This window comes from Lithobates pipiens, unplaced genomic scaffold, assembly GCF_037356315.1.
Source record: "Lithobates pipiens isolate NorthernLeopardFrog02 unplaced genomic scaffold, aLitPip1_a1.2 Scaffold_3, whole genome shotgun sequence".
In the NCBI taxonomy this organism is placed as follows: domain Eukaryota; kingdom Metazoa; phylum Chordata; class Amphibia; order Anura; family Ranidae; genus Lithobates; species Lithobates pipiens.
In genome coordinates, this window is record NW_027507790.1 from 56,172,495 (window position 1) to 56,183,832 (window position 11,338).

Consider the following 11,338-nt stretch of genomic DNA (forward strand, 5'->3'; position numbering starts at 1 on the left):
CCGGATTGCATACAAATTGAAAGCGTTTAGGTTTGACCTCATATTATATGGTTTTGGTAAAGCTAAAGGGAAATTTTACAAGAATGTTGTATAATGTATGGACAGCCTTAGGTGTACTAGCAGGTTTAAATACACTAACAAATTGAAGCCAGACTCCAACTAACCTTTTATAAGCAGTAACAGTTTTATTCCTTTTGGGATAAAGGTTTTACATAAATAAATAAGGGCTGGTCATTAAAAGAACCCCTGTCAGTGTTAAATGGTTTGTCTCAACCCTCTAACTGCTACATCTGCAGAACAGATTGTTCTGTTCAAATAAAACAGACAAATAAAAGAGGCTGAAAAAGGAAACAAATGCAGTCATCACATCTAAGAATTGGTAAGGTGAAATATAAGTTTATTGCCACGTTGCGGCTGAACTCTAGGTATGGTTTTTAGGGCTGAAACGATTAATCGACATCATCGATAATAATCGATAATGAAAATCGTTGTCAACGATTTTCATTATCGATTAGTCGGTCCGCACCATGCGATCCGCGGAGCAGTCCGTGGCTGCGGCCTTAGGAAAGGTCGCGGCTTCAGCCTAGCTCCGGAGCTGGCGGCCATCTTGGCACACCCGGCGGCGGTGTTGTATTGTAACCCCGTCACTTCCGGTGCGGCTCCGTTGTAGTGTCATATTTTGCTGCCTATCACAGAATGCTACGGAAGTGACACTGCCGCCAGAAATTGCGTACTGCGCATGCGCATAGCGTTCCAAACACTCGCACCGTGCGTTCCAACATAGTTTCGGCAATACTGTTCAGCGAAACCATCACATACTGTTACAGAAGTGACGCTACAGACAACACAAACACTGGGCCGTGCGTTACAACACTAATACTTCCCTTGTTACCTAGTATCATTATTTACCAACCATGCTGAGCTACGTGCCGTGTTAGGTTCTGCATTGCTGGGACTTGTAGTGCCTATCCTGAGCTACATGCTTCAATGTTCAGTGTCCTCATCCTTATCCCTGTGCTTCAATGTTCAGTGTCCTCATCCTTATCCCTGTGCTTCAATGTTCAGTGTCCTCATCCTTATCCCTGTGCTTCAATGTTCAGTGTCCTCATCCCTATCCCCCTGCTTCAATGTTCAGTGTCCTCATCCCTATCCCCGGGCTTCAATGTTCAGTGTCCTCATCCCTATCCCCATGCTTCAATGTTCAGTGTCCTCATCCCTATCCCCGGGCTTCAATGTTCAGTGTCCTCATCCCTATCCCCAGGCTTCAATGTTCAGTGTCCTCATCCTTATCCCCCTGCTTCAATGTTCAATGTCCTCATCCATATCCCCGAGCTTCAATGTTCAGTGTCCTTATCGAAGCAGGGGGATAAGGATGAGGACACTGAACATTGAAGCCCAGGGATAGGGATGAGGACACTGAACATTGAAGCCCGGGGATAGGGATGAGGACACTGAACATTGAAGCAGGGGGATAAGGATGAGGACACTGAACATTGAAGCTCGGGGATAGGGATGAGGACACTGAACATTGAAGCCCGGGGATAGGGATGAGGACACTGAACATTGAAGCTCGGGGATAGGGATGAGGACACTGAACATTGAAGCCCGGGGATAGGGATGAGGACACTGAACATTGAAGCAGGGGGATAGGGATGAGGACACTGCACATTGAAGCCTGGGGATAGGGATGAGGACATTGAACATTGAAGCACAGGGATAAGGACGAGGACACTGAACATTGAAGCACAGGGATAAGGATGAGGACACTGAACATTGAAGCAGGTAGCTCAGGATAGGCACTACAAGTCCCAGCAATGCAGAACCTAACACGGCACGTAGCTCAGCATGGTTGGTAAATAATGATACTAGGTAACAAGGGAAGTATTAGTGTTGTAACGCACGGCCCAGTGTTTGTGTTGTCTGTAACGTCACTTCCGTAACATTATGTGATGGTTTCGCTGAACCGTATTGTCGAAACTATGTTGGAACGCACGGCGCGAGTGTTTGGAACGCTATGCGCAATACGCAATTTCTGGCGGCAACATCACTTCCGTAGCATTCTGTGATAGGCAGCAAAATATGACACTACACCGTCACTGAAACAGCTGACGGTGGCCCTTTACCGCGCATACGCCACTTCAATGCTATTAACAGCGCATGTGCAGGATATTTCTTTAGCGGCAGAGAAAAAGTATGGACTGAAGCGGGCGGAGACTTGCGGGCGGGCGGAGTTGGACAGATAATAACAGAAAAAAAGGGGGTTTGCGCTATGGATAAGCTGCAAAAGAACGGTGGATATAAGAGGGCTGCCACTACCCCAGGCTTGCAACAAAAAGTTGGAACAGTATACCAATGTTATAAATACAGGTAGTAAAAGCGCTCTACTCTGATGTTTTATAACCCCAGGAAATGTAAAATATACAAAAATTTAAATGAAATTAGTGGGTGTGTTTTTGTAAAATCTGTGCAATGTGCAAATCTTGTTAATTAGAGGACTAATATTTGCATTATTGTATCTGCACAATTTAAATTCAATTGTGACAAGCGTTCTCTCATATATATATTTTTAATAGTATTGGCTTTTTTATTTAGTCATTGTGCACTCTGAGATATATATTCATCACGTGGTATAATTTATAGATCAACATTTGATAATTGATTCATTTTTACATTGTGCGTTTATTTTTCATATTGTGCGTTTTTTTGTTTTTTTTAATATGATTTTATCCGATTAATCGAAAAAATTATCGGCCGATTAATCGATTATGGAAATAATCGTTAGTTGCAGCCCTAATGGTTTTATTGCATAGTTACATAGTTGGTCCAGCTTGAAACAATGTAAGTATACATATTCCATACCTGTGGAAGCAAATGAATTAGGACAATAACTCATGTTTTAGAATTAAGCTGTTCCCCACTGTGATTACAGTAAAATGAGTGGCTGAAAACTTTTTATTTCCTATCATGACCATGGGGAGTCATGTCTGCAGTCTCTGCCCAACTCCTGTAGTATGTCTGCAGTCTCTGCCCAACTCCTGTAGTATGTCTGCAGTCTCTGCCCAACTCCTGTAGTATGTCTGCAGTCTCTGCCCAACTCCTGTAGTATGTCTGCAGTCTCTGCCCAACTCCTGTAGTATGTCTACAGTCTCTGCCCAACTCCTAAAGTGGAGCTCTAATAGGAAAAAGTGGAGCTTAAGGAGGACGGCTCTGACAGACCCCCCCTGGAAATTACCACCAGGCAGCAGCTCCTCTCAGTGCAGTGAGTACACCAGAGCGGTGGCGACCTCCGCTCCAGTGGGTGTCTCCTCCACTGAGTCTGCCTCTGTTCCTAAGTGCCAGGCATCCAATAGGGTGGCCTGGTGCTTTGGCCAGTCAGAAAACGGGTCCGACACCCTGCCTCCTGATTGGCGGGGAGGGAAGGTTAGTGTGAAAATAGTGAAAATGAATTTGTTATCGTCACACAATTGGGTGGGATCAGGCGCACTCTCTGCACCCCAAGCTTACCCTATTTTGAAGCCTATTGGAGCCTCTGGCTCTAATCAGGTGCTTCAAAAAGTACCACACTCTCCCGCCCCCACCATAGTAATCTGTCCTGAAAGGAGCCGGGCGCGTGGATGGGGGGGGCGGCACCCGTGCACCCACAGTGCATGGCCCGCAACTGGTATACATATGGCTGCATGACTGGACCAGTACAGGTGACTGCGGCGCTTTCTAAGGGGCTCACTCAGGTGGGTTCAGACTAGGATGTGAACACACCTGAGCTCATCACTAGCGGTCACTACTACACTGATTCTCTGCTTCCATAGAGAGCCCACAAGTATGGAATATTTATACTCCAAAATAAAAAAAGCTGAACTATACCGTGAGTTAAGATTTAAAGTGGATCTTCCATGAAAATAAATGTTTCCTGTTGCCACTGGGAGCGTGAAGGCCGCGCACTCTTGGCACAGCTGTGTCTGCAAATCAGTATGCAAATATGCTGCCTCTCAGAACCAAGGTCTACCCACTGAAAGGCGCCTAGGGGTTAAAGTAAAACTATAGGCATTTATTTATATTTTGGATCGACCAAGGGAGGGTTGTTGCCCCTGTCAGATTTGTTTTTCGCCATCTGTGTCCCATTGTGGAGATTTCCCTTCACTTCCTGTCCCATAGTCAAAACAGGAAGCGAGAGGAAAACTTTGCAAATTAAGGGAATTCATTGAGAATCCCCAGGCCACCAGAACTAGTGTCCTTATTGGAAGATTTCCCCTCTTTTACTTTTCAAAATTTGGGCTTTTCTTTTACTTTCAATAATAATTGCAACAAAGAAATCTCTTTCGTAAAACTGCTGCTCATCTGCTGGAGACCAAATCTCACAGATCATTAAAATAGGGCTATTGGCAAAACTTTTTTTGTTTTTTTTGATAGAGCAAGGGAGGGGTCTAAAATTTGCCAGATTCTTTTTCACTATCAGTGTCCCATTGCTGAGATTTCCCTTACCTCCCTGTCTCATAACCAATTAGGAAGTGAAAGGAAATCCCTACAAATGAAAGGAATTCCTTGGGGACACCCAGGTCTCCAGAATTAGTGTCCCTATTGGAAGATTTCCCCTCTATTATTTTTTTGGGGTCAACCCAAAATTTGGGATTTTCTTTTACTTCCAATTTCAATAATAGTGGTAAACAGGACAAATGGAGAGGGCGAATCTCCCTAACGGGAGGCACAGACCGCGATAAGACCTGACGGGTTCTAATCCATCTCCCCTCTATTCAAAGATAAAATAAAAAGATTTACCTTTAGTTATAATTTAATCATACATTAATAAAGTTTCCTAATGGTACATTATAGGGTGCAGGATGAAGTATTCTAGAACCAATAGGATATGCAGCTGTCTTCAGGACTATGGACACTGGCAAACAAGCCCTGTATAACTACTCCTACTTGAGTGTGCCGGAATAATTCAGTGGGGAGGGGGGGCTGGAAACTTTCTCTGAAAGTTAGCCACGGGACAATGTTTTCCCTTTCTATAAGTGAAGAGGTTGAAGCAAAACACCAAAAGAAGGCAACTGGAAATTCTAGGCCTGGTGGAAAAAGCGTATTGCCCACCAAAAGGAGTAAGGGGAGATGGGCTGAGAGCAAGTTACTGAAGTATTTGAGGCCATCCCATATGAGTGTGTAGCATCAGTGGACTAAAGCCTCATACACACGTTTAGATTTTCGGATGACCGAATGTCTGTTTTTTGTTGCATGCTAGTTAGACATGTGCAAAAGGAAAAAAATTGTTTAGTTTCGTTTCGTTTTAATTCGTTAATTCATTAATTTCGTTTAGTTATATTCGTTAACTTCCTTAAATTCGTTTTCGGATTTCGTTTAGTTTTCTACCGAATTCGAAAAATCGGCCACATTCGAAAATATTTCAACCAAATTCGAAAATATTTCTACCGGATTCGAAATGATTTCAACATGATTCGACATTATTTCAACCAAATTCGAAAATATTTTGTGATCCGACTTTAGGGCCATGTATCTCGGGGTCACTTGGTGCTAGAAACTCCAAATTTGAATATTTTGTAGTGCTAGTACTATTGTGTTTGCATACCAAATTTTGGGTTTCTAGCTATAAGTGACCTCGAGATATGTGGCCCCAATTTCGGGTCGCAAAATGTTATTCTCTGCTCTAATAACTAATAACATTTTGCGACCCGATTTTGTGGCCACATATCTCGGGGTCACTTATAGCTAGAAACCCCAAATTTGGTATGCAAACACAATAATACTAGCACTACAACATATCCAAATTTGAATTGTCTAGCACCAAGTGACCCCGAGATACATGGCCCTAAATTCGGATCACAAAATATTTTCGAATGCGGTTGAAATAATGTTGAATCATGTTGAAATCATTTCGAATGCAGTTGAAATAATGTCGAATCAGGTTGAAATAATTTCGAATGCATTCGAAATTATTTCAACATGATTCAACATTATTTCAACCACATTCGAAAATATTTTGTGATCCGACTTTAGGGCCATGTATCTCGGGGTCACTTGGTGCTAGAAACTCCAAATTTGGATATTTTGTAGTGCTAGTACTATTGTGTTTGCATACCAAATTTTGGGTTTCTAGCTATAAGTGACCTCGAGATATGTGGCCCCAAAATCGGGTCGCAAAATGTTATTCTCTGCTCTAATAACTAATAACATTTTGCGACCCGATTTTGGGGCCACATATCTCGGGATCACTTATAGCTAGAAACCCCAAATTTGGTATGCAAACACAATAGTACTAGCACTACAAAATATCCAAATTTGAATATTTTGTAGTGCTAGTACTATTGTGTTTGCATACCAAATTTTGGGTTTCTAGCTATAAGTGACCTCGAGATATGTGGCCCCAATTTCGGGTCGCAAAATGTTATTCTCTGCTCTAATAACTAATAACATTTTGCGACCCGATTTTGTGGCCACATATCTCGGGGTCACTTATAGCTAGAAACCCCAAATTTGGTATGCAAACACAATAATACTAGCACTACAACATATCCAAATTTGAATTGTCTAGCACCAAGTGACCCCGAGATACATGGCCCTAAATTCGGATCACAAAATATTTTCGAATGCGGTTGAAATAATGTTGAATCATGTTGAAATCATTTCGAATGCAGTTGAAATAATGTCGAATCAGGTTGAAATAATTTCGAATGCATTCGAAATTATTTCAACATGATTCAACATTATTTCAACCACATTCGAAAATATTTTGTGATCCGACTTTAGGGCCATGTATCTCGGGGTCACTTGGTGCTAGAAACTCCAAATTTGGATATTTTGTAGTGCTAGTACTATTGTGTTTGCATACCAAATTTTGGGTTTCTAGCTATAAGTGACCTCGAGATATGTGGCCCCAAAATCGGGTCGCAAAATGTTATTCTCTGCTCTAATAACTAATAACATTTTGCGACCCGATTTTGGGGCCACATATCTCGGGATCACTTATAGCTAGAAACCCCAAATTTGGTATGCAAACACAATAGTACTAGCACTACAAAATATCCAAATTTGGAGTTTCTAGCACCAAGTGACCCCGAGATACATGGCCCTAAAGTCGGATCACAAAATATTTTCGAATTTGGTTGAAATAATGTCAAATCATGTTGAAATCATTTCTAATCCGGTAGAAATATTTTCGAATTTGGTTGAAATATTTTCGAATCATGTCGAATTCATTCGAATTCATTCGATATATTTCTTTCGTATTCGTTGTAGTTTATTTTTTTATTCGGACATTCGGATGCATCCGAATGTCCGAAAGATGCAAAATTCGGCCGAATTTCGATTCGTTACGAAACGAATTGCACAAGCCTAATGCTAGTCTCATGTCGAAAGTAAATAGGTTACTCACCATACGAAAACTCTAGTATGACAGAATACAACTTTAGAAGTGACATAAGTGTTGACTAGTTTTGTATGTATTCTTTTGTTTGTGAGCATGCGTAGTCTTGTGCTTAATGTACTAATTACACGAAAATCGGATGTTGAGTTCACTTCCGACAAAAATTTTATAGTCTACACATCCAGTTTTTGTCTGACAAAAAAACGGAATCGGCTGTCAAAAAGCACCATACTAACAATCCGAAAATCGGCAGATCGTTCGTCGGACAAAATTTTACTTCCGATTTTCGTATCGTGTGTACAGGCCTTTAGAGTTGGAGGTCGCAGTTGGGAAGGGATCCAGAGAATCGCGCACCACACTGCCCCCTAGCCAGTCGGCAATGCAGAGCTGCTGGAGCGATTAATCACTTTGGCTGCTCTAAGATTTTCCGTTTTGACAGTGTGAATTGGCCATAAGAAAAGAGGCAACTTTACTTCGCTCTGAAAGAAATACACCACTTTCTTTATCTCAAGATTTTTTTCTACTAGCAAAATTCTTTAGCTGCTGCAGAGCCATTGGGGCTCATTTTTGGCAGTTTCTGGATCAGTTAATCTTGGGTTTTGCCCTATGAGACCATACCTGGAGGAAGAGGATAAGACAAAGAGTTCCTTTTTGTTTCTCTCAGACCTTTCAGAAATCTTTCCCTTAATGAAGGAATAGTAACCTACATAGCACTCTCGTGACAACTAGGTGTTTTTAGATGAACAAAGGTAACCTCTTCCATTCATGTTGAATGTCCTACATGCTACAATATGAGCAGTTGCTATAACAATTCTTTTTGAAAACAGGTTATCTACTAGAAAATACGTTGCTGATTTGATTAATAAAAGTAATTTTCTTTATCGTATCATCACAGGACACAGAGCAGGTTATAATCTTACCTATCTGAGTTATGCACCACCTAAAGATGAATGGACACTGACAGATCAATCAAACAGGAAGTCCTCTCATATATAACCCCTCCTATGCAGGAAGTACTTAAGTTTTCTCGCCAGTATCTGTAAGGTGGTGGTCACTGATGTGGTACATGTGCTGTTGAAGCATACTTGGAGGTCTTGAGCAATTCTGCTGAGAATCATGGACATCAATCGGATCCATTCGAAAAAAGCTGTCAGCTAAAATGGATGGTACTTGAGGCTCTGCTCACTCTAGAAGAGGTGGAGGGGGCCGCTGCCTCCTTCCCCACTTGTAAAGCCCCGGGGGATGATGGGATTCCTGTAGAAGTCTATACCCAATATGGGGAGATACTCCTACCCAAACTATTAGCCCTTGTACACACGGTCGGAGAATCCGTCGGAATATGTCCTATCGGACTGTGTCGTCGGATAATCCGACTGTGTGTGGTATGCATCGGACTGATTCCGTCGGAATATCCGTCGGACCCAATTTTCCAACATGTTGGAAATATTTCCCGACCAACTGGGCTGATCGGACATACTCCGATCATGTGTAGAGAATTTTGATCGGACCAAGTGCCACGCATGCTCAGATCAAATTCCTACATCAAAGCTATTGGCTACTAGCCTGAATGTAGTCCCATTGTAACGAAATTACGTCATCACGTTCTGAAAGATCGGATTTTTTGCCCCAACTTTGTCCGACCGTGTGTATGCAACAGTTTCGGACAAGATCCGACGGACAAAATCCGACAGATTTGGTTGTGGAAATCTCCGACCGTGTGTACAGGTGCTTAGTGGTCTTTAACGCCTTCTTTGAGACAGGAAAGCTACCAGCCATTATGACCAGAGCCAATATAGTGCTATTACTTAAGGCAGGCAAGGACCCGTTAGATCCCAGCTCTTACAGACCCATAAGCGCTGCTACAGAGTGACGTAAAAATACTGGCCAAGGTAATAGCTCTTAGAGTCAAGAAGATAATCAGGTCCATTATTCATATGGCCACGCACGTCAACTGCGACCAACCTTAGAAGGCTATACTTAAACATGCAGACCCCTTCGGATTCCTTCGGCCATAGAGCATTGTTGTCTCTTGACGCCAATAAGGCATTCGACAGTGTGAGCTGGAGATATCTATGGTCTGTATTGGCCAAGTTTGGGTTTGGCCCACGGTTCATACGATGGTTGAAACTTCTGTACGACACATGCTGCCATACGCTCATCGAACAGACTGTCGCATGCCTTGGCTCTGGGCAGGGGGATGAGGCAGGGATGTCCCCTGTCCCCCTTGCTCTTTGCTCTGCCCATCGAGCCCCTTGCAGCTCAGGTGAGGATCTGCCCGCAGGTTCAGGGATTTAGGTACGGTGACCTACAGGAGAAGATCATGCTCTACGCCGATGACATGCTTCTCTTCCCGGAGGACACATGCGGCTCACTGACGGGGGGCGATGTCCCTGATCTGGGAGTTCGGCCGCTTCTCAGGCCTTACCATAAATTGGTCCAAGTCAGCTCTCCTGTTCATTGATGGAACACCCGGTGCAGGGCGAAGGGCCCTCTTGCCCAGTACCCATAGTGACCGAGTTTAAATATCTGGGAATACATATTTCCCCTAGGTTGCAAAATAAATGTATATCCCATGTTGACTCACTTTAGAGACAAAATAAATGTGTGGAACAAGCTTAAAATGTCCCTGGAGGGAAAAACAAACCTTATTAAGATGATATTGATGCCGCAGTTCCTGTACCTACTGCATAATACACCAGTGGTTATACTACTGAAGATATTCAGAGTGGTGAACTCACTCTTTAGACTGTTGCTATGGCATACTAAACCCCCTAGAATCAAACTCGAGCAGTTGCAATACCCAAAAGAGAGGGGGGGCTTGCCCTACCTAACCCCTGGATATACTATACTATACTATGACTTCCTCACGGGGGGCTCATCCAGTAGACTAATGCAAATTGATTTGGGGCGGGGTCCACACCTGAGGGCCTAGAAGCACAAAAATGAAAAAAAAAATTAAAAAACCCAACAAACCCATGCCAACATACACTGTCAGGTACTCCCTAGGGGCCGAAGTGCTGATAGCGGCTTCCCTTGCAACTGGGTGCACAGTACCCCTGAGGGTGGAACAGCAGGTACATGGCACGAAGGGGCACGGGTTGCCAGTAGGTGACTGGTATGCAGGAAGTCTTCTGAAGGAAGAGATGCCCGTGCAGATGGCCTTGGGATATACTCAAAGAGAACGCCCGGCAGGGGCTCTAACACCTGACTTGTGTGAAGGTCTGGAAGAGGGCTCGTGCAGGATGGACCTGACCAGAAGGTAAGTAGCAAGCCAGTCTGTAAAACAGGTAAGAAAAGTGCAGAAACAGGCCGAGGGTCAAACACAAGTAATCAGTCCAGGAGCCAGCAAGGCTAAGTGCAGAACACAGAGGATATTCCAGAGGCAGGCCGAGGGTCAAACACAGGTATCAGTCCGGGAGCCAGCAAGGCTAAGAGCAGGAAGTCCGTTAAACAAGCCAGGGGTCAGGTCAGGAAAGAATCAGTGTAGTCTTCAGGCAATCCGGGTCACAACAGGAAGTGGAAAACAGGAGCAGGAAGCAGAGGAACACAGGTGAGCTGAGGAGACAAACCAGCAAAGACACAGAGCAAATGGTTGCCTTTTATAGGCCTGCCAGAGTAATCAGGTGATGTGCAAACCCGCTGTATTGTGCACCTGTGTGCGCCTCTGCGCTGGTCTATCCCGCAGGTGCACAGGGAAGCACCGACGTTGAAGTCTGTTGATCCTCTGACATACGCTCTGCTTCAGAAGGTGTGGAATAAAGTCAGGCAGCTACAAAATGTAACGGGGTTTATGGCGTTCAGCCTAATATGGGCAAACAAAACATATATAGAACTAGCCAAAATCCAACAAGGACCTAGATGGATTCCCCCTGGGTGTAACCCATTTGTGGCATATTTTCCATAATGGGGCTTTGCTCCCTTTTAAAGACTTGCAAAGCAAATGCGGCTCAGCACACAACTGCTCTT